The 25,133-nt window shown below is 34.0% G+C and overlaps 1 long non-coding RNA gene and 1 pseudogene across 2 annotated transcripts; both read left to right on the forward strand.

Moving 5' to 3' along the window:
• The first annotated feature begins 420 nt into the window (after positions 1-420).
• LOC144376849 (uncharacterized) lies at positions 421-1,190 on the forward strand. Its single transcript, XR_013437220.1, has 2 exons — positions 421-533; positions 1,073-1,190. It is a non-coding gene; the product is annotated as an uncharacterized LOC144376849 (long non-coding RNA).
• An 805-nt stretch (positions 1,191-1,995) lies between these two features.
• LOC144376851 (putative N-acetylated-alpha-linked acidic dipeptidase) lies at positions 1,996-24,374 on the forward strand (annotated as a pseudogene). Its single transcript, XR_013437222.1, has 9 exons — positions 1,996-2,470; positions 5,134-5,227; positions 10,162-10,260; positions 10,622-10,707; positions 12,436-12,555; positions 15,138-15,220; positions 16,609-16,672; positions 21,502-21,569; positions 24,070-24,374. The product of XR_013437222.1 is annotated as a putative N-acetylated-alpha-linked acidic dipeptidase (transcript).
• The last annotated feature ends 759 nt before the right edge of the window (positions 24,375-25,133 follow it).

Below are 25,133 nucleotides of genomic sequence, written 5' to 3' on the forward strand. Positions count from 1 at the left end.
GGAAACTTGGCTTCATTTTGTTTGCTAATTGGATTTGTGGCCTCAAATTAGAATCACAAAAAACATTGCTATCATGGTCAAGTTTAAAGTGTGCAGTGCTTGAAAAATTTTAATTTTATAGTTTCTTTGCAGAGAATGATTTATAGTATTTCAAATTTTGCTGAAAATGTATTTAATGTAAAAAATATTTATATAAATACTTATTTAGTGTATATATACATTAAATACTTATATATATATAATACTTATATATATATTATATATATATATATATATATATATATAATATATATATACACATTTTGGAGACTAATGGAGTTTCACTATTCCGTATATGAAGTTTGATATAAAATTGTAAACTTGAGTGAAATAATTGTTTTTCATGCTATGTAAATTTAACTTATATCCATGTAAACTATTGCATATTAATTTCTTTTTAGCCCAGTATTATTGAGGATTATGAATGATCAGCTGATGCTTCTGGAACAGGCATTCATTGATCATTTAGGGTTATCAGACTGACCTTACTATAGGTAAGAAAAAAATATTACTCTTCAGTTTAATATTACTTTTTTAAAATGTTGTGCACTGTGGAAAAAAATATCAAAATTGATTTTTTCCAAGCTAATATAATATTTCAAAATGTATGTAGTGGTTAATATACTATATTGAGTTTCCAAATAATGTAATATGACTCTTAAATGTCTTTATTTTTAGCATTTTTGTGTCATTATTAAAAAAAATGCTTATTTTAGGAAATGTAAGAGATTCATAACGACAACAAACAGAAAACAAAAATCTTTCCAATTACAGTAAAATATAAAATCAAGTTTATACTTTCTTACACGATTTTAGCCCCTGTTCTATTTTAAATGTGTTTGTTTGTATATATATATATATATATATATATATATATATATATATATATACACAAGATAATAATAAATTCAATAAACATGCATAATATGTAATAATTGTTATTATTTCCTCCCCAAATTTGTCATTAAAAGTTTTTTCCCTAAATTTTGACAAATGTGCTTATTTCTGATAAGTACCCACCCACTGCCCCCAGGTTGCCCATACTGTGAATACTGCAAAATGGGTTATATTATGAACAGCCAGAAGTGGTGCCAACTTTCCCTGGAGGGATAATCAAAGGGTCAGAGGTTGGGAGAACATAGTCATCGAAACAGAGTGAGTATTTTTCCAATGGTAGCATGGTTGTGTCTCTTTAACACTTTACCTTGTTACTTTGCAACTTATCCTCTTTCAGGGCTAGCACATGATCTGCCTTAGCCCCTTCAATGAAAGATTTCTTTCTAGGTCTTGTAAACATCACAGATAGTTTTTAATGATTCTTCATGCCTTCAGCTAAGCATTAACTCACATTTAGAATGTGAATTTTTAAAGAAGAGAAAAAAAATTGGTAGACTGGCTATAAATGGGAATTTAATTACCATAGCAGTGTTATAAGGTCAGGGGCAGTGTGGTGTCATAAAAGTCAGTTCTTATTTCCCATGCTCATTGAGACAAATAATCTAATTGTAGTCAGTTTCCTCCTCTGTGAAATACTAATGTCAACTTTGTAGAATTCACTTTTAAGAATTAGAAAAATTGGCCAGGTGTGGTGGCTCACACCTATAATTAGCAATTTGGGAGGCTGAGGCAGTAGAATCATAAGTTTAAGGCCAAACTCAGCAATGTAGTGAGGCTATAAGCAACTAAGTGAGACTCTGTCTTAAAGTAAAAACTACTACTAATAAAATCAAATAAAAAATGGTAGGGGAAGTGGCTTGGTGGTAAATGTCCATTGGGGTCAATCCTTAGTATAAAAAAAAAAAAGAATTACAAAAATTGTAGTAAATTCTTAAAGAATACCAAGTACAATCTATACCAGGTAATCAGTAGTTGTTTATCCTTGTTACTACTGGTGTTAGCTCTGAACCACGTTGACCTATCTATTTAAAGTAAAATAGTTAATACATATTTCATAGACTAGTGAGCTTGTAAATTTGCTTGCCAAAGGTTTATTCAAAGTATAAATTTAGAAATATGAGATCCAAGATTGTATGGTGCTCCTCTTTCTTTCTTGTATGTCATCTGTGCAACTAACAGCAAAGTATTTTCTTGACAGGTATGTCATCTATGCTCTGAGCAGCCACAACAAGTATGCAGGGGAATCATTCCCGGGAATTTCTGATGCTTTGTTTGATACTGAAAGCAAAGTAGTTTTAAAAATTGGGGCAACCTATTAACAGAAGAGAAGTACACTCTATTTCCTAGGTTAAAAACGCCCAGCTGGCATGGGCCAAAGCTGTCATTCTTTACTCAGACCCCTCAGACTATTTTGCTCCTGGTGTACAGTCCTATCCAGATGGTTGGAATCTTCCTGGAGGTGGTGTCCAGCGCGGAAATATCTTAAATCTTAATGGTGCAGGGGATCCTCTCACCCCTGGCTACCCAGCAAATGGTGAGTGATAAGGCCTCAGTCATTACAGGACACTTAGCCACATTTTAAAGTGATTTTATTTAAGGATTTCTTTGACACAAAGGATTGAGAATGAATATATACGTGTTTGTGTGTGTGTGTGTATATATACATATACATATATATATATATATTTTATCTAGGAATTAGACAGTTTCTAAAAATTATTGGTTCAGCTTCCTTATTTATTATTTGAAATCCTTGTGATTAACAGGTTTTGGAATTCAGACTTCCAAATGTTTAAAAAGTAACAAGGTACATATACCATATAATTCATAACACTTACTTGGGTGGCTGGAACAGAACACCAGAAACCAGTATATAAACAATACTTGCATCAAACTGTATGAATGCTGATACTAAGTGGGGTAAATATAGAATAAAAATAGACTCATCTGCTCAAGTGAGTTTTGCTATCAAATAAGTTTAGGTTATATAGGTTTTATTGTCAAGTACATTTACCCTAAATTCACACGGAATTTTTTTTTTTTTTTTTTTTTTTGCTTTTAACATTGACCAGAGATAGGAGAAGAGAAAATTTTATAACATCTTTAAATGACAAGCTAGAATCTAGAACCCTTGGAAGACAACCGTCTTTTTTAAAAAAATATTTTTGTTAGTTGTAGGTGGACACAATAACCTTTTATTTTATTTATTTTATGGGGTGCTGAGGACTGAACCCAGGGTCTTACAGGTGCTAGGTGAACACACTACCACTGATCTATGACCCCAGCCCAAGACACTTGTCTCTGTTGCTGCATGATGATAGCAGTGATGGATGTGAAGGATTATCTCCTACATGCCAGCACTATACATGCCTCAACAACCCTGAAAGCCAGTAGGCATTATCTCTATTGGCAGGGGAGGACACTGTGACTAGAAGAGGTAAGCTCTTTGCAAGAGATAAACAACTACTTAGCAGGGAGTGGGATTCTAATTCAGGTACTCTGGCTGCAGAGTCTGTGTACTTGTGCTGAAAAGCCACCTTGTAATACATTAACAAAAAGCTCAATTATTTTATGTGTACTCAACTTTTTGAACATGTTTACAAAAATATGTAATCATTTAGTTTAGGTAGTTGCAAATTAACTAAATTTGCATAAATTAGTTGGCCAAAGCATCTTTGTCATTTACATATTTACTCTTTATCTGGGTTTTCCATCAAATGGTGGATTCCTCTGAAGCTTATGTACTGTTTTGATTTGTAAATCTTCTGAGAATATGGTACATTGTCATAGATTCTTTGCTTTTTTTAAAAAAGAATACACCTTACCATATAGTAAAACTACATGAATCTGCCTAAGTTTTTCCACCTTTTTATTCTCAAGTTTAAAAAAAAAATGCAACTTCTTCCAAATAAAATGAGATTAACTGGAATGTTTCTGTTGATTATCTTCACATTTAAATGATGTAATTTTGGGGGAACCCATGTTATATTTTGGAAGCTAGCATTTATTCAACCACTTGGGTGTCTTTAAGTTTACCACTTCCTTTTAATTTTAGTTTCTACTATGGAATAGTTCTAATATATCCATAGTAAAGATAGTCACCAACATATTGTCAACTTTGTTTCATCTACCTATCACCCACATTTTTTTGAAAATATCGCCCCCTACACAGCATATCTTTATGTCATTCTGCCCAAGAGAATAATAAGTTTTTTGAGACTAAGTTTCTTATTAGATAATTTCAAAACCTGGTGTGTGGGAGGGGGAAGGAAAACACAGATCTAATTTGTCTTAAGCCTGAATAAAAGTCAGAATATTATTTTTCAGAAAAATTTATATGCAATAAAATGCATAGATCTTAAATTCAGTTCAATGTATTTTTCTATTCTAAATTTTGTTTTTGCAGCACTGGAATTGAATGCAGGGTCTTATGGTCTGGTTCATGTGCTAGGCAAGCACCCTATACTGAATCATGTCTCCAACCCCAGTTCAATGAACTTTTAAAATTGTATGCATTCATGTCACCCAAAATTAAAGGACATTTTTATGATGTTCAGAGTGTTCTCCTATGCTCCTTCCCAGTCAATTTGCACTTCATTCCCGCAAAGCAACCACATTTTGATGTCTAGCATCATACATTAGTTTGCCTAATTTTGATGTTCATATAAATGGAATCAGACAGTAGATGCTCGTTTTTGCTTCACATATTTCTCTGAGTATAATGATTTGAGATTTTTTATGTTATTTTGCATATCAGTAACGTGTTCCTTTCAACAACAGAGTAGAATTCAATTGTTAGATTATACAAGAATTATTATTCTCCTGTGGTCAGAAATTTGCTAGATGATAAAAAATGTGGCTGATTTAAACAATTTTGTAAGGTTTTTTGTGCACATATGTTTTCATCTTTTTAAGGTAAATATCTAACAGTGGAATTGCTGTGCCATAGTGCACATTAATGCTTAAGGTCCATTTCAAAAGAATTATCCCAAGTCATTGTCTAATTTATATTCTTAAAAGCAATGTAGGAGAGTTTAGCTGCTTTATGTTCTTGCTAACATTTGGAATTATAAGTTTTCTATAACCAACTCCAATAGATCAAAATGAGAATGCATTCAACATGATTCATAGAGATCTACTTGAAAGGAACTGAGTTTTTATTGGAAATGTGTTTCTTTTTTGTTGTTGTTGTTTCAGAATATGCTTATAGGCATGATATTACAGAAGCTGTTGGTCTTCCAAATATTCCTGTTCATCCAATTGGAGACTATGATGCACAGAAACTCGTTGAGTAAGTTTGCAAGAATAAATAATTGACTACTTGGGTATTTCCCATGATTGGTAGTTTTATCTTCATTTTTTTTCTGTATTGACTCTGAGATGGGTAGAACATGTGATTGTATCATGATTTTATAGAGTAATGGTTCTGTTCTGGAATTTACATGATATTATTTACATTATAGGATTTACATTATATGATTATCCAATGTTTGCCAGTCACCTAAAGGAGCCTTTCTGATCTCTTACTGGAGGGAGCATAATTGATCAATTGCTCCAGCCATTATGCTTTGAAATCTACAGCTGAGTATGGTAGGGTGCTCAGACAGACTCGTTCTGGAACCACAGGACTCCTCAGATATGAAACTTTGACTTGAGGACCTGTTGATAATTAGTTCAAATAGAAGCTGCACCATGGCCCCATCTTCTTCTTCTTCCTTTTCTTTCTCCTTTACTTTGCATCAGATCTGCTGACTTTATGAGGCTTCCCTAGCTCCCATTTTGCCCCTAGTAAATCATAGTCTTTTCCCCTAATAAATCTCTTACTCATCTGTATTGCTTATTTCTTATTTCTTGAAGGACCCAGAATAAAATAAAGTGAGAAATACTTTCATTGTGTTTGTATTCTCTTCCCTTTCTTTCTCTCCTTTCATTATTGAATCTTCTTCAAATATGTTACTGTTTAGCCTAGCATTGGAAAGCTTTCCCCTTTCTTGCCCCATTTTTTTTCCCATCTGAATGTCCCTTCTTTCCTTTTAGGAAAGGAGATGCCACTGATTTTTCTGAAAGTGAAGTTGGTAAAGACCAAAACATCTGGCCAATTTGTCCTTTTTCTTCTTTGAGTACAAAGCATTCTTACTCCTTGTATTCTAGCATCTATAAGAAAGCGTTTTATGACCTAGCGTGCAAGGCCCTCATTTATATAGGTGACCAGGCTGATATCTGGAGATTTGGAGGTATGTGTCCAATTTAAGAGGAGATTAAGGAAGTACCCTGTGTTTGTTTTGTTTTTCCTTTTGGCCCATGTTTTAGTCATCATTTCTTGCTGCAGTAACCAAAGGACCTGATAAGAACCATTACAGGAGGAAAAGTTTATTTGGGGACTCAGTCTAAGTCCATAGATAGCTGGCTCCATTCCTTGGGGCTTGAGGCAGAATAACATGGAGAAAGGGTATGGCAGAGGAAAGTGGTCCAGGACATCATATGGGGAAGGAGGGAGGGAGGAAGGGGAAGGAGAGAGAGAGGGAGAAGGAGAATGGGGGTGGGGGATGGGGGTGGGGGGGGGAGAGAGTGAGACAGAGAGAGAGAGAGAAGGCAGAAAAATCATACTCTGCTCAACAAGGACAAAATGGGAAGGCTTACCCCAGGGACCAACCCCTATCTAGCCACACTGTAATCCCTTCCAGGGATTAACAGTTACTACCCAGTTAATTCCTATCAGTGGATTAATTCACTAATTAGGTTAAACCTCTTATAACCCCAAAAATCCATCTCTAAACTTTATCCCATTTTTTTTTCACACATGAGTTTTTGGGGTACACCTAACATCTAAACCGTAACAGGGCTTTAACTCTGTCACATCAGTTATCATTTAGGATCGGGTACAATTTTTGAGTATAGTATGAACTATGAATTTATCTAAACATATTAATAAATAAAATCTAAGTATTTATGAATTTAGACAGTGACAGTAATTGTAGCATAACTTGTGATATTCTATAATCAAAATAAAACTTCAACAATCAATAAGTAGTCAAATATTTTACTGACTATGGTAGTAAATAAAGTCACTAATAGATACAATAATATTGTATAATATTCAATGATATGGAACATGTTTGTGATACACAATTGAGTTTAAAAGGAAAATTCCAAATCAATGTATAAGATAGTTCATTTTGTGTTTGTAATTAGGGAAAGAATGCATGAAACTGTTTCTGAAAGCTCAGTCCTGGTCCCTGATGCCAATCCAATAATGAGGGACACAGTTTTGAGAAGAAGGAAAAAGAAAGTTTTTGCTTTGCTAGCAAAGGAAAGGAGAAACACAGGGGACTCCTATCCCAGACACTGATTCTGCCCATCTGCAGGAACAGAGGGCTTTTAAAGAGGTGATTCAAAAGCTCTGTTGGAGTTGTAATTCACTTATTAATTTGGAATATAATAATTTCTGAGATCTTCTGTCTCATTTACACACTCCTGCCAACAGGAATTTTAGTTGCATTTAGCAGGAGGCTAAATCATCTTCCCAGAAGCCAAGTTCCAGTACTTTTCAAGCTTCTCTCTTAGGTACTTTGATCATACTCCAGCCAGATTTGTCACTAAACCTTACACTTGCTCCATAGTTCTCTGCGTTCATGCCACTCTATATTACATCTTGTCCCTGGAGTGCCTTTTCCTTCACCTTCCCATTCCTACCTCTTGCTTATGCTTTAAAATAGAACAAAGTGAAATCTCCTTTAGAAAGTTGTTCCTGATTCAACAAGTTGCATTAATCCTTTTTGTGCTTATTTTGTAGAACTCTGTATATTATCTGTCATGTTCTATTTTACATTATAGTTGGTTTTATGTGTATCACCTTCTGAATGACTTGGGAACTTTTTGGTGGAATGATCATGTGTTATACCTAGTTACATTCCTTGTCAAGTAGAAAAAAGTGCATTTAGAAAGGTAGACAATAAATGTTTCACAAATTGTCAAATAAAAATAAATATTCTATACTAAACTGATTTAAGTCACTACTAGTTACAAATATTTAGGGAGTATCTAACATCTATCCATTCCTTTCAGAGATCTTTTCAAAGTTTATTCATATTATCTGATATCTTTAGAGTTTGACTTAAACCTCTGTTCTTTGTGAATGTGTGATATATCCTTTATCTGTTATTAGATTGTTACACATAACCATTTTTTTTTAATGTTCTGTTGTCTGTCTACCTGTCCTTGAGGGACCATCACCATTACAGCATATTTTATTGTTTTGTAAGAAAAGGGACTATTTATTTTCTTTTTTATGTTATAATACACAATTGCCTATTTTTCTTCTTGATGAATTTACATTTTTTTTTTGCTTTTTATGTTTATTTTGAAAAGGAAATACATTGACAAAGTTATAACTTGAAAAGATTTACAGTAAAAAGATTTCTTTTTATTCATTTCTATGAATGTTAATGTTAATAATATTGGAGAAATATTTTGTATATGATTGTAAGGGTCCGGTGAAGCATCGGAGAAAGAGACCACACAGGAGACTGGCTTCATGCAATTGGCAGGAGGGAGTTTATTGAACCAGCATGCTGGGGCTCAAGGCTCACTCAGGAAGGGAGAGCAGCCCAGAGCCCAGAGCAGAGGTCAAGCAGAGCTTAAGTACACTTTTTGGGGAGGGCAGGGCGCTTTGCATACATCAGAACAAATCATCATGAAGCGCAGGAAAATTGAACAACAACTCTGAGACATTCTTAGTACATTCGTTGGCGGGAATAGGCTGGACGGGGGTGATTGGTCACTTCTAAGACAGGTACACATTTAAACTGATTGGTTTTAAGGCCTCAAGGACTACGTGACACACTACATAGAATCCCAGGTTATTAGACAACCAGTGGAAACAGTGGAAATATTTATTGGGCAGTTCCAGTATTGTCCTAACTGCTACAGGGATTACAGGTTCTGGGGGTAGCAGAGGAATTTTAACAATACCTAGTCTTTTACTTTTTAACTCAAGCCCTGTAGCTTGGAAATTTTACAATGCCTGGTCTCTTACACTTTAACTCAGGCTTTGCAGCTTAGAATCAGCTTAGAAATTTTACCCTTACATGATCATGTATGTGTATATTCTTCCCTTGCCTCCTACAACTTCTTTGCATATTTAATATTTGCTGTTTTGACTATGGATTATGTTTTCTAACAATGTAAAAATCCTCTTCATAGTACTAGATGATTTTGTGTGAAAATTTATTATACAAAAATAAATTACATATTACTTGAAATTCTATTTATTAGCCAAACTTCCTAGTGAGATAGGGAGGAAAATAGGATGTATTTACTCTCAAAGACTGTTTCTGCCCTATAATTAGATTTTCATCAAAATCTATTTATAGTAGAGGTAGAAATTGCTCACATTTCATTTTCAGTTTTCTAAGTTTGTCTTGGATCACATTCATCTATCTGCTGCTGTTCAGTTAAAATATGTTTTATTTCATGCCCCACCCAAGAAGTCAACCCTTGCTCTGATACAGTAAAGGTAGCTGTATTGAAGGGAAATGACAAGAATCACACTATTTTATAAATATTACCATATTACTTTTCTCAGTCTCCTACTAAAAGGTTACAGTGTGCTGATAGCATGTAGTAGTTGTCCACGTGAAACCTTCTACCTTTTCAAATTAAAAATAAAATAAAATAAAAAGCATGAATCTTTTAGGGACATATGACTAAAGCAAAATTATTTCCTTTGATCTTCATTTTTTTTCCAGATAGTTATGTGAAAACACACTTTGTAAGAGATGACAATACAAAGATTTGGGAGTATATTTATCAGGGAAAATTCCAAAGAGTTATACATCAAGCTTTTTATTCAGAGCATACTCAGGAAAGCACTTCTAACATTTACTCTTGAGAGTAGTAGCACAAAGTTCAAATTCTAGTCAATAATTTAAATCTCAGCTGTACCACATATCAGCACAAAGCTTTGTGCATGTTACCTGATCACACTTAGCCTCATGCTTCTCATCTATGAAGTGGGAAAAATAATGGAACCTACATTATAAGGCTTGTAGTAAGTATTAAATGGCATATTATATTTAAAATGTTTTACATGACACTTCTCTCATAGAAGCTATTGTAAACAAATGCTCAAGAAAGTAAATTCATTGACACTTATAACTTGTTAAATAAAGTAAAAGTTTTCCTCCAGCTAATAATGATTTCTTTTTTCCTTTTTTGGTCCAACAGACACATGGGTGGCTCAGCACCACCAGATAGCAGCTGGAAAGGAGGTCTCAAAGTGCCTTATAATGTGGGTCCTGGCTTTACTGGAAACTTCTCTACACAGTTAAGAGAGTATTTTAATTTAACTCTTTAATACAGATCTTTTAAGAGACTAAACTGTAGAGAATGACATAAAAAGTAAAATGTATATAGCACAAGTAGGAAACAAACTAGAGGTTGAAGTGGGCCACACTTTTAGAGGGGTTGTGGCTCAACAGTAGAGCTCTCCACTAGCACATTTGAGGCCTGTGTTCAATGATCCTCAGCACCACATAAAAATAAATAAAATAAAGGTAATGTGTCCAACTACAACTAAAAGAAAACAATGGCTAATGTAATTTAAACAATGATGGAAGATTTAAAAATTGTGGTGTTAATTTGATGACCAGTATTTTTGAGAATGTACCCTTTCTCTTTGCTTTAGAAAAGTCAAGATGCACATCCAGTCCAAAAATGAAGTGACAAGAATTTACAATGTGATTGGTACTCTCAGAGGAGCCATGGAACCAGGTAAATTAACTATTTGCTCAGCATATATTGTGTGAGCAACTCTTATTTGCCAGGTGGTCTGAGCATTGGGAGCATAATATGAACAAAGAATATGACACTTTGCCCTAATAAAATTTACTTAAACACAATATATATATATATAAAAAATGCAATATGGTATTGTTATACATGTTGTGAAGAAAAGAAAAGTGGAGCTAGCTTGGGGGGATGACTGAAGTGAGTGATAAACTATGAGTGTTTCAGTCAAAGAATTAAAGCAAGGTGGGCAGGGAGAGACTTTTGAGGTGTTTCTCTTAGTTTTCTTGATTTGCTTGCCATATATTTTACATAAGGAAGTATTTTAATGATGACTACAAACATCTGCACAAAAGGAAAAACTGAGAAAACTAAGATAACTTTAAGTTAATGAATTCTTTGTAGAATGTTATTTTCTACAACTAAAGTAATTGAAAATATCTGGACACATGCATTCCATAGTTTATCAAATGATCCGCTGATTAATATATTTTATATATAGCCTTAGTTTAGTACATCTCAGTTCCATAGGAACTAGTTGGTTATACATTTCTTACTAAAATAGATACAAGTAAATTTTATATGCTTCTTCTTATAAGGGATCAAGAATGTTGATATCCTTCTAGTGAGTACTCAACAATGTATAACTAGCTCTTAATTGAATCTTATTTTGTATGGGCAATGTGCTAAACATTGGGACTGAAAGAATAATAAAGACCTGGGATGAGGGGCCCCTACTGTGTAAGGAGAGCCATACATTCAGTTGTAATCTGTGTTTTATCAGATGTGGAAACTTGCCCTGAGAACTGGGTAGACAGAGCAAATCCCTTTTTTCTATGAGTGATAAAAGTTCAGAGAGGAAAAATTAGGACCTGTACCTTGAAAATTTGTAAGAGTAGAAAGTACAGAACTGTGTTTTTTTACTCTGAAAATGTTGGAAGGAAAGTTGTAAGTAAGAGAGAGTAATAGAGAATTGAAAAGGTGGATAAAGATAAATGTATATAATTGTTCATATACTTTTGATTACAATAATATATTGAGGTATGCATTTTCTCTATCACATTCATACTTTCTTCATATAGAGGAAACATATTAAAATCAGATCAAACAACACATTTGCACAAGATTTCAAGAAACTTGCTATTTTTCTTCAGTTGTATGTGCTTTGTGTTTAGATGTTGTTGAATCATTTGCAATTTACTTCATTGCTGAGAGCCATTGCCTAGTAGGAATGACACATGGCAATTTCTTTGTCAGCCTACCCAATGTTGCTTAGATGAAGGACTCTCCATATTGGACCCAGGTCATTTGCAGTGACATTGGATGTAAGGTGAACTTGCTCAAGGACCAGGGTGGATCCAGGATTAGGGCGGATTAGGGTTTAGGGTGCTCCTTTGGTTTAGGGCTGTTCCAGGTTTAAGGTGTACCCTGCTGGGAATAGGGCAGATCCTGCTGCCTCAGGCGTACCCCCTCCTTGAGTTCTCATTGAGTTCTCACAGGATTCAGAGAGTATTTGGGATTCAGAGCCCGGTGGATTTTGTCCAGAATGTGGATTTTTCCCAGAACGTGTGTGTAAAGTGCCTGTGACAGTTCGAAAATAAAGAGTTGCTCTTTGAATCTACAAGGTGTGAGTGGCTCCTGATTTTGTGCCCAGCCAGACTGCAGCACTCCATTATTGACCTAAAGCCACAGCCTTGCAATGTTGGTTTCTAGACAGATATGTCATTCTTGGAGGTCACCGAGACTCATGGGTCTTTGGGGGCATTGACCCTCAGAGTGGAGCAGATGTTGTTCATGAAATTGTGAGGAGCTTTGGAAAACTGAAAAAGGAAGGTAATATAAACAAAGAATAGAAGACCAGTCTCTTAGAATTCTCAACTAAGTCTTCTGTAGTGTTAATTTGAAAATACCATCTTAGCTTTGCTATATATTGATCAAAATAGAAGACAGCCATTATTATTAGATAATTTATTTATTAATTTTAATTTATTACAGACTATGATATTATTGTTAGCATAAATTAAATGATAATTAACATGAAGAAATTGCACTGTTCTTGGCTGCTCTTGGTAACCAAGAAGATGTAGCCAGGTTCTTCCATAAAAGGTCATAAGCCAAAGATTTCCTGTCAGAGAGCTGCAAACAGAAATTCCTGGGCTCCTTCAGTCTCACTCCTCAGGTCATGAAGACTAAGGATATAGAAGCTATGCCCAGAGAAATACTAATCTGGCTGTCTAATGGGATTCTGTTCCCTGTAGGGTGTCTGTACTCTCCTATTCTCATCCATATGCTTAGAAGCACTGATTCAGTCATTTTAGAATCTTCATATGAAAACCAAAATAAAAAATGTAGTTTCAATGATTTTTAAAGTAATATTTTACCTTGAGAGCAGCAAGTCTATTCTCTTTTCTGACCCTACAAACCAGGTGTCTGAGGGCTATAAGATGCAAACATTATATTTAAGCAACAGTAAAAACAACAGTGAAAGTATGTTTAGTTTGCATGCTATTTATTTTCTTTAAGAAACAGTGTTCTTATATAAATGACTCATTTTGACTTTATAACAACCAGGGAGAAGTTTATGTAATTATTTTAGTATTTCTTTTGCAGATAAGTTAACCAAGTTTAGAGAATTAAATAATTTCCCCAGGGTCATGTAGGTAATATGTGGCCCAGTGAGAAAATCAGAGTTTAGACTGAAATTTCTGGGTACTGGTTCACAAAACCATATTGTCTCTAATTAAAATGAAATACAAGGGTTCTCCATTCTCTTCTCCACAGAAATATCTTAGGTTTTAAGAAAATAAACCAATGGAGACCTGAATTTACATATTAAATAAATTAGTAGTGTTTAATCTTATTACAAAAACTTTATGATTTGAGTCAGGCATCATGGTGTACATCTATAATCCCAGGAGCTCAGGAGGCTGAGACAAAGGATCACAAGTTTATAGCCTTAGTAAGGCCCTAAACAATTTATCCAGACTGTGTCTCTAAATAAAAAAGTAAAAACGGGCTGGGATGTGACGTACTGATTAAGTGCCCCCTAGGTTCAATCCTTAGTTTGAGTCTCCCACACATTAAAGTTTCATGATTTGATATGACACTGGAAAATCCCTATGATAAATGCAAAACATCTCTGTGACAATTATAGAGTATGCTGAAACAATGAAATGATAAGGAATAATAATAGAAAATTTGAATAATGCTGTTAAAAAACTTGATAAAAATAGGATGTTAATTTCAACAGCTATAGGATAAGCATTCTTTTTTGGGATGTGTGTATGTGTGTGTAGACACATTTTAATATAGCTTATTTAGTAAATAAAATATAAATATAAGCCAAGATAAATAGTCCTAATAAATACACATGAAATATTTATTATCAATGACAGCTTAGAATTTTGTGATCACGAGGTGCTTTTTGAGCATTGCTCCATTTAACCCCCAATAGTCAAGTAGTGTCTTCACATTTACTCTGTTATCCTGGTGTGATGAGGAGATAGACTTGGTCAGTTTGAATAACTCACCTCATGACACCTCTTGTAAGTGAGAGAACCAATATTTGAACAAGATCTTTCTTTAACTCTGAGGCTAGAGTCTTACTGCCCAGCCACATGACCTCCCCCACTGAATTACACATATTTCAGCAGCAACAAGAATTGCTGTTGCTAATGGAGCCCCTGTTCACTAATTCTACCAGAGGCTGGAGTGAAATCACACTGTCAGCTGACACTGAGCATCTATTTATGTGATGTCAGAACCACAGGGAGGAGTTGGAAATGTTTTTTCAGTTCCATGGGTTGTCAGAACGCTGGCTGCACCTAGCAATATCTTCTTTCCTTTTAGGCAAATGCAGAACAGAAAGCAGAATAGAAAGCCTTCCTATGCATAGCCAATTATCAAAAATTTATTAGAATAATTTATGGCTTTTTTAAGACTTTTATTGTGTCTATATTTCTCCCTTTTCAATCATGCTATTTCATTTTGACAAATCACCTTTAAAATCTTACAAAAGGAAATTATTATTTTTTTTGGGGGGGAGGGTTACTACTACAGATTAATTCAGGGGCACTTGACCAATGAGCCACATTCCCAGCCCTATTTAGAGTTTTATTTAGAGACAGAGTCTCACTTAATTTTTTAGTGTTTCATGGTTGCTGAGGTTTGCTTAGAACTTGTGATTCTCCTGTCTCAGCCTCCTGAGCTGTTAGGATTATAAGTATGAGCCACAAAGTCTAGCCCATTATGATTCTAAAATTAAAAATTCAACTTCCTAATCAACAAATGATGCTTTCTTTTCTTTTCTTTTTTTTTTTTTGTATATTTTTTTTTGCCCCATTTGGGCTTTATAATGTCTTGGGTACAGTAAGTATTTTTCCCAGTATTTATATACATATACATATATATTTTAGGATGGAGGCCTAGAAGAACAATTTTGTTTGCAAGCTGGGATGCAGAAGAATTTGGTCTTCTTAGTTCTACTGAGTGAGCAGAGGTTAGTGAATAATTTGCTACAATGTTAAATTTTATAGTAACAAAGCTGTGGGCTGGGATGTAGATCAGTTCTAGAGCATTTGCTTAGTGTGCACAAGTTCGGGGGTTTGATCTCCAGCACCACAAAACATACCAAAACAAAGCACTTTGGACTTAATAGTTAAATCTGTATATATAATAGGTAAATACAGTGAGAAAATGTTCAAACTTTTTTTAAAAAAAACATCTTAAGCAATAAATCCCTGCTCAAAACTCAACCAGAAAAAAGTATCTTCACTAAAGATCTAAGTTTTGTTTTTTAGAGATACAATGTTAATTGTTGAAATTAATTTATCTCTCTTTTCTGAATTTACCTCTATTATCTGGGAGTATAATAGTAAATTAATGGATATACTGTAAACTTTCATTTTCCTTGGGGTGGGGGAGCAGAAATAGTGTTTTCATAAAATGTGGGGTAAAGCTTTATATATATATATATATAAATTTATATTTATATATATATATATAAATAATATTTGTCTTTTAGTTGAAGGTGGACAGAATATCTTTATCTCATTTTTATATGGTGCTGAGGATCTAACCCAGTACCTCACGCACGCTAAACAAGCTTTCTTCTACTGAGCTACAACCCCCGCCCTGTGGTAAAGCTTTTTACAAGAAAGATTTATGATGGTATCAGAAAAAGCCTAAATGTTTTCAGGATCTGATTTGCCCCTTTCAAATTATTTTTATCATTCAGAGTTACATATTTATTTTAATTTTTATGTTATATTCAGAATGCTTAGGAAATTACATATTTTGGAGACTCGAAATCTACATTAATATCTCAAAAACATTTTGCTATACTTCCTGATAGTGTTCTAAAAGTGTTCAATTATCAACATTTACCAGTAGGTGGAGCGATCCTACAAGATAACTTGACTTCATGTCTACAGGATTCAACTTTATAATTTTTTCAAGCTGATTTTGAAATAGTTTATTCAATATGAATGGGGCAAGATTTTCTACTTAAATAATGAGATATTTGTAGAAAGATTTCCACTCAAATGTCTCCTAGGTCATTGCATGTTTGCTGAGAGAATTTTTAATCTTATCTATGGACAAACTACAGTATGATTCAGAAATTCACTTCTTTTCCATGTACATAAATATGTGGAGAGTTTCATCTTAAATGTTAGTTTTTTAAAGTTTTGTTTGTTGTTTCTAACTGGTAACCTTCATTGAATTCTTTCAAGCCAACTCTCTTTTGAGAGTCTTATATGCTAAATTTATTAATATGGGCCTGTTTCATTCAGAAATATATATTTAATGTGCCTTTTCTTGGGGGATGGGAGGGTGGTTATGTTGATATGTTTAAAGGTGGATTTTTTTCTTGTCTTTTTGTGATAGGAGAATTCCAGACTCCTTTAAGATTGTGGAGTGGCCTATATTAATGCTGATTCCTCTACAGAAGGTGAATATAGTTGTCCTCATTAAAAAAAAAAAAATGATTGTATTAGAAATAGCAATTCAATTTATATCCTAACCAGGAAAGCAACCCTTGAACATATGTTTAAGAAATATGCTCCTGGTCTGTCTCACTGCTGCCTTTAACTCTGGAATGTATGTGAGCCCAAAGTGAGAGAATTTTTTTTTCCTCCTTTGCTATATACTCTAGAGTGCTGATTCAGGGAAGCAGCATTCTATGATGATAACTGATAAACCCAACCTGATCTTTTATTAAATTGGGAGCCCTCTCACCACAAAGCCATGAAAAGCTAATTTCGGCTTTACTATAAATTACTGCAAATTCTGAACCTGCTTGGAATGCCTGCCCGTGCCTTGAACTCACCCATGCCTGGCTCTCTGATCAGATAGCAGCCCTCTCTGAAACTTTAGTGACACCTCATAAATATTGGCCTTCCCTGGCCAGACAACGACCCTCTCTGAGGCTCTAATGGTCTTCATAAATTTTGATGTTGGAGCCAGCAAAAAAATGTAAACTACCATTAGTGTGATGCTTGTCAGAGTTCTGTTACCTGTAACCCCCCTTTTTGTGTAACTTTCTGGGCTATAAAGCTGGGCTGTAGGAAAGCTGGGGCTGCTGTCTTGTTCCTGCCATTTTGGGAGGAAAAGGCAGTCCGGCCGGTCGAAATAATAAGCTTGCTTTAATTTGATTTTAATTGGAGTCAGTGGTTTTTTCTTGCGTCCTGGTCTAACAATAACCTATGCCAGATTATCTTAAATATAGCAGAAATTTATCTAATATCTTTTGATGAGTAAATCAGGAGCATAGTTTTATGATTTAGAAGGGAAAGTTATTCTCATGTTAATACACATATGCTTTTGAAAAAAATGCTGATTTCCAAGATTTCATCTTTCACCAAATGTTTTTATTTTTAAGTTTTTCTTTAATTCAACAATTAAGTCCAGTACATAACTGAAAAATTCTCTGAGCTTTTCCAGGAATCCAGGGGAATCAGAGGTTAGGAAGGAATGGTCTTATATTGGGGAGTTCATGGATCACATATATGGTAAAATAATTAGTCTTGGCTTATAATCAGGTACTAAAAAGGATATTTAATCATTCTGCTCTTGGCAGTTTGAAGAGGAGAATAGTAACTACTTGAGACCAGCACTAAGAAGGGGACAAGCATTTGAGACAGGTCTTGAATAATGTGTATGCTTTGTTAAAGGCAGAGAGTCCAGCTAAGAGACATTTCTAGTTGATTTTCATGACAATGAAGCAGCCATTATCACTGCACTCCACCCCACTGATCCCTTCTGCTCCTTGACCAAAAACAACAGCTGCTGTTCTCTGTACTCAGTTGCTCTTCAACACACTCTCTCTGCTTAATTCTTTTCCTGACAGTCTCCCCTGAAATGTTGCCTTTAGGGGAGGCCATATCATTGCAGCACTCATCATTGTCATTGTTAGGTAATTACTTGTTTTATAAAATGCCTCTCTCAATAAATAATACTCTTCAGCAGTATCTTGCCTGCTTACTTCTGGATTCTTAATTTCTCATTAAGTAAGTGTTTATGACATGGTTGCTGAAAGTGAAGAAATAAATAGGTGAAGATTGGCTGGGGTTGTAGCTTAGTGGTAGAGTACCCTCCTAGCATGTATGAGTTACTGTGTTCAATCCTCAGTACCACATTAAAAAAAATAAAAAGATGAAGGTATTGTATCATCTAAAAAAAAAAAAAAAGAAGAAAGGAAGAAAACAAAGGTAAAAGTTAAGAGTGGACTTTTAGAATATTTTCCTTAATGTGTTAGAAATTTAGGAGAACAAACTTATTGTAGGTTTGCCATGTTAACAATTGGAATACAGTACCTTATTTATCTATCTATCTATTTTTGGCTTCTATTTTTTAAAATGTTTAAAATTTGTCCCTTTTAGATATACATGACAGTAGAGTATATTTTGACATATTGTACATACATGGACTATAACTTATTCTAATTATGGTGTCATTCTTGTGGTTGTACATGATGTGAAGTTACACTGGTTGTGTATTCCTATCTGAATATTGGAAAGTTATGTCCAATTCATTTTATTGTCTTTGCTATTTCTGTCCCCTTCCCTTCGCTTTATTTTTAGTTGTCTAATCTAATGAACTTCTGATATACAGCACTTTGATGGAGTTAGTTTGGCATTTATACTTCTTCTTTGTCCATGTGTCTGAGCTACATTGTCCTAAGTTCATTTAGAGGGGTGCATTTCACCTATCATTTCCTCCTCCTCTTGGACTAATGTGATGGTCTGGCCTTTCACAACAGACTTCCTGAATTTATTCCTCTCCCTGCCACTTCCTTCTTATGTGACTTCAGGTTATTGCTTTCTGCATCTATTCCTCACTTCTAAATAGATTACTGAGAGCACCTGTCTCCAAGGATAAGTTACTAAGGCAAAAGGAGTTAATGATGGCAGAGCTCCCAGACCTTCCTTGCAGAGTAAATGTTCAAAAAAGTTAATCTTGATTCTTATTTTTGCTACTACTTAAAATATATGAACAGATAAAACATTTGTGCCCTACAGAATGAATACTCCAAACACAGTCTTCAAATAAACAATATTCTTTTCATTGTAGTTTTTAAGATTTGATTTTTCATATATTTTTTAAAATTAGTGGGTTTAGCTGATTTACAACATCCTCCTGGAATTGCTTCTTTGTATTCTTGTAGTTTTCAGGATTAAGAAGAAAGGATATAATATGTGATTGGATCATCACTAATCTCATTTTGTTTTGTATTAAAATTTTTGTTAAATTCCCATTTCTCAAATCATACAATAAACCATATTCTTAAGTTTCTTATGTTAAGATAGAAAATTTACAGATAAAGCACACTCTAGTCATGAACCACTCTTAAACTTAATACCTTTTCTATAGTGTTCGATTGGAGGTGTTTCCCTCATGTTGATATTTAGAATATAATTTAGCTCAAGCAAAAGTGGAACAGGTGCTGTTTCAAGTGCTTTATAGGTAAACATTTATTTAATACTCACAATGACCCTGTGGTTTATTATCTCCATTGTACAGGAGACAAAACTGAGACTCAGACATAAAGTAACATTCCCAAGATCACAAAGCCAGTGAAGGCTTGAGGTTATATCCACACTCTGCTTTCTGCTGTATTTTTCTAACCACTACATGTCATTTCCTATCCCTACTTCATATAGGTTTGGGGTATCATATTATAGCTAAGTAGTTCTACAAGTTACCTTTTTAATTCAGCAACATCTTATATAAAGCTTTCCATGTGGCCATTAAACATTGGTTTACTTCACTTTAAAAACCAAAACAACAACAACGATGACAACAACAACAAAAAATCTCACAAAAAGCCAAACAACAACAAAAGAACTTCTACAATATTTTCAATCGAATATATCAGTTCTCTAAATGAAGGTCAGATTGTTTCAGCTTGTTGCAGAAAATATCCTTTATCTGCAGCTTTTTTCTGTGTAAGGAGAATGAAGGGTAAAGAGCCACAGCTATAACTACTTGCTCCTGGGATACATGCATGTGAGTTGTAACAAATGCTGCCAAACTATCCTGCTTCCCTTACTATGCTCTTAGAACACTTCTGTTTTAAAAATTACATTGGCTATATGTGCATATGTTTTCTTCTAGATGAATTTCAGAATTTTTAAATCAACTTTTCAAGTTCCAAAAACAATTCTTGTTGGGTTGTCACTGTTCTTTTTCTTTCTTTCTTTCTTTTCCTTTTTTTTTTTTTTTGAGAAGTCTATTATTTTATTTATTTAATATCCTACGAAGACAATAGAATTGGTCTTCATATCCATGGGTTCCACATGACACTGTTCTTAAAGTCTCAACTTTTGCTGTTCCCAGACATGGATCTTGAACTTTGAGTTAAAGGCTACTTGCTATGCTCTGAGTGTGTTGCATGTCTTTACATTTCTGGGCATTGGTGTACATGATCTCTTGGCTGTGAATGTCATTTCTTTTTGGTCCAGTTAATACTTTCTGTTCAGAAAACTCAGTTGAAGAGTCACCTTTTTATTGTAACTCTCTACCTCTACCTCCCTACACCCCCCATGGAGATACTCCCTGTGTTCCCAGGGTTTCTAAGAGCACTTCTCCTGGCTGCTTCCCTTTACTCTCACCCAGCAGCCCTCAACTCCTGCAGGAAGAATGGAGAGTCCACCTCTACTCTGTAGAATCAGCTATAGAGCAGCTAGCTCACAAGTTTATTTTCACAAAAGATGTTTATTGGGTAATTGCTACAGTTCTGACTTGGAAACACTAAGGATATATTAGCTAATAAAAGACCACCCTGGTTCCCTTGGAACTTATGGCCCATTGGGAGGGCAAATAACAAAAGACAACTATTAATTATATTAGTTAGGTGAGGAATTTAGGGAAAAAAATAAACCAATGTCAGAGAGGAAGAATGTAGCCAGGATAGGGAGTGCATCCATGCTGTCTAGATAAGAAGGCTACAGGATATCTCTCAGAAAATGTAGCATCTTACTAGAGGAGGAATAAATAGTATGGACTGAGAAATGCTGTGTGCAAAGGCTCCAAGGGAATATTCTTGGTAAAATGGAAAATAAAAACTGGAGAGATGATGTGGGTTGTTTTATACACCATGCTGGGAGGACATGATGAAGATGATGGGTTTTATAGAGTGAGATCAGGAGCCATTCAAGATTTTGAAATAAATTTAATTTTTGAAAGGACCATTTCCATCTAGGAAGTTATCAGTGGTCTTTGAATAAACAACTGAGAGAAATTAAATGAAAACCAATGTATCATTTTTCTGTCTTTCAGGAAACTACACCTTAAGAGTTGATTGTACACCACTGATGTATAGCTTGGTATACAATCTAACAAAAGAGGTAAAAAGAAATATATATATATATAACTTAAGAAAATCTAACTTCTATAAATAATGTTTCTTTGAGGTGCCATTATGATGCTATTGTTGTTTTATATAACTTATCCTTTTTTTAATGTAACTATCCACTCCACAGAATGTCACATCTAACATGCTGCCTACACACTACACCGTCTTCCCCCACAACATATTGAGGCAGCCTGTTTGTAGCATTATGTTTACTATATTCTGTTTAAAAATGAGGAAACAGTTGAGAAATGATAGCCACCCTAGTCATCCAAGGTGTACAGTTGCTGAACTGGGACTTTCTCCTATGGTTTAAGTCCTTAATTTTACAACCAGTTTCTCCTTCTTAATATACTGTTCTCAATTAATTCAGGACTCAGGAAAACCAAATGTTCTAAATGATGTAGACAGAGTATGCATTAAAAACAACAAATGATTTTTGGGACAGAGTCTAGATGAGACTATGTAACTTCCTTCTCAACATTTGCCTTGGACTCCAATCCCCTGGCCTCAGTGAGCCTGAATGATAGCTCAATGTTATCTTAATTGTCACAGCACAGAGGGCACTGAACTTGGTAGAAAGGTGGATACCTAAATTTCTATAGGACAGGATCTCTTTAACCTTCATACTCCATAACTGTGGTTGTAATCCAAGTTAGTAAGAATGAAGGGGGTTTGTCATGACAGATTTTTGTTTCTGCTAATGGTCTGAAGTGAATGGAAAGAAAACAATAAGGACAACAGAAACCCTGTTTACTGAATAGAATCAGAAATAAACAATGTAATTTCCAAGAAAAACAATTTTCTTCAGGAGGAATTATAAGTTATAATACATGTCATTAAGCTTTGGTTTCAAAAGCATGAAATTTAACCTTATAACTTCTATTGAAATTAAACAATCAATTTGAAAACATTTATTAGTCTAGCATTTATGAGCTGCATTGTTTGGCTGGAGTTTTATAAATTACCACACAACATACAATATTTAAGTATCTGAGACCTGGTATTTCATGCATTTCCAGTATTCAAGTAATTCACAATACATGCTAAGGAAACTTGACAATTTTTTTGTTTGCTAACTGAATTTGTGGACTCTGGTTATAATTGCAAAAATGTTGCTGTCTAGGTCAGGTTTGAAGTGTGTAGTGCTTGAAAATTTTTAGTTTTCTTATTTGTTTTGAGAGAATAATTTGTAGTATTTCAAATTTTGCTGGTAAACTAACTACTTGGTAGTATATTTTTACATTGTTTAATATATATATATATATCCCCCTTTTGTCAGTGGAGTTATCCTATTCCTTATGTGATGTTTGATATTAAATATAAGCTTGAGTGAAATAATTGCATTTCATGTTTTATAAATTTAACTTGTGTCCCTATAAACTTTTGCATATGCATCTCTTATAGCACAGAGGATACTGATTTCCACATTTTCCTGGCCACCCCTACTGTAGAAAGTTTGTTATGTGCCTTATTGGTCTATGAATCCCTCGCATTTACAAAGGCTCTTAAAAAGTGTAGGTGCTCCAAAAACTATCTGAATTGCACTTGTTGAAAATTAGTTCATTTGACTCTCATTAATAGAAAATACAAACACTTTATACCATTATTTTTAAATGATCCGTAAATAACTGGGGAATGTTAGATTAGTTTGCTGCCTTATTTTGGTATAACTTGTAATATTCTGGGTCTAGAATTCCATAAAAGCGTAAAATTGTAAAATAGGCCATGTTTTACTTCCTTATTTTTTCTCATTTATGAAACCAGAAAATGAGTTTAATGTTTAAAACAATTACACAAATAATTGGTTGAATAAAATATTTATATTATACTTTATATGTATATATACATATATTACTTAATGGCTTTGACAATCTTTCTGACAAGAAGAAGTCCTAAAAAGAATACATAATGGGGGCTGGGATTGTGGCTCAGAGGGAGAGCACTTGCCATGAATGCATGAGGTGCTATTTTTGATCCTCAGCCCCACATCAAAATAAAATACAGATATTGTGTGTCCTATAACTACAAATATAAATATTAAAAAAGAATACATTCCCTTAAGCAGTTCATTTCCTTTTATTTTCTTTTTCTCAGAAAAGGGAAAATATATGGTTTTCAGAGTCACTAGCCCAATTTCAAAAAGTAGACAAAACAAAATTATACATTTTCTAAAGAAAATGGTTTGATAATAGTTTGATTCGGTCTTCTTTTCTATGCACCTTATGTAATTTTCTTAATATAGTCATTCCCATACATAATAACATGAGATTTTCCATTTAATGTCAGAAACTCATTATTGTAATTCATTTATTTATTCATTTGCTGGACGACTGGGTGACACCACAACTCCACAGTTTTTAAGGACTGCTAACATAAAGATTGCATTTCTTGTTTTGTATAACTATAATTAACTCCCTGTTTAACAACAGACATGTAAGTTTTACTGAATCTATTTTTAAAAGTATTTTCCTTTCTTCCATTAATTTGTGTAGCTTCAAAGCCCTGATGAAGGTTTTAAAGGCAAATCTCTTTATGAGAACTGGAATAAAAAGAGTCCTTCACCTGAGTTCAGTGGCATGCCCAGGTAAACAAAACAGCAACCCAGCTTTCTGCTCGATTTGATTTTTTGACGGGGATTGTTTAGAAAATATCAGAATATTTTCTTTCAATCATAAATTTAAAAATTAAATTTCAAAATGCTCTAAGATCAGATAATAAAAATGCTTAAGAGTCTCAAATCCAATATCAGGATGTGTTTTGATGTTAAATCTGTCGGCTATCAAAAAATGAGTGTTATTAGAAGGGATACTTGCATATGGTATGTAAATGTAAAGTTAGAATAGAGATAATGGTAAAAAGTAATTCTCATCATATTTCTATCACCTTGTTAGTTGTCTTTTTTCTGAACACCAGACAGTTAACAGATACTTTGGTTACTCTAATATTGAATACAAGCATTACTTCTGCATTGGTTGTTTCCTCACAAGCAAGGGAAAAGAACTATCTCAGTTGTTTGAGAATGTTGATATCAACAACATGTATAATTTAAAGTAATAAAAGAATAATTTACATCTGAATTACCTGTAAAAACTGGTTACTCATTTCACTTTATCACATACCACAAATACAGATTTTAAATGAAATAATCTAAAGGAAAATATTTTCAAATTTCAGGAATCTTTTTTAAAAGGAACTTATAAAATAGTCATAAAACTGGATATTTTGTGATCAGATTAATGTTTCTCTCATTCTTTTCTGCATGTTTAAGAGTGTCATAATAGGGATGGAGTTTAGTTTAATTGATCTTTAATCTAAAATTGATGAAAAATTACTCTAAAATAATGCTGTTTTTTCCCCCGAAAAGGATTAGTAAATTCCGGTCTGATAATGATTTCGAGGTGTTCTTCCAAAGACTTGGAATTGCTTCAGGCAGAGCATGATATACTAAAGATTGGGTAATTGTCTTTCACTAAATTCTTCAAGATTATTTATGAATCTATTTAAGCCAAACAAATAATTTTGACTTCAAAAAGTGGCTCAAGCATTAAAGGAGGTG

This window comes from Ictidomys tridecemlineatus, chromosome 4, assembly GCF_052094955.1.
Source record: "Ictidomys tridecemlineatus isolate mIctTri1 chromosome 4, mIctTri1.hap1, whole genome shotgun sequence".
Lineage (NCBI taxonomy): Eukaryota > Metazoa > Chordata > Mammalia > Rodentia > Sciuridae > Ictidomys > Ictidomys tridecemlineatus.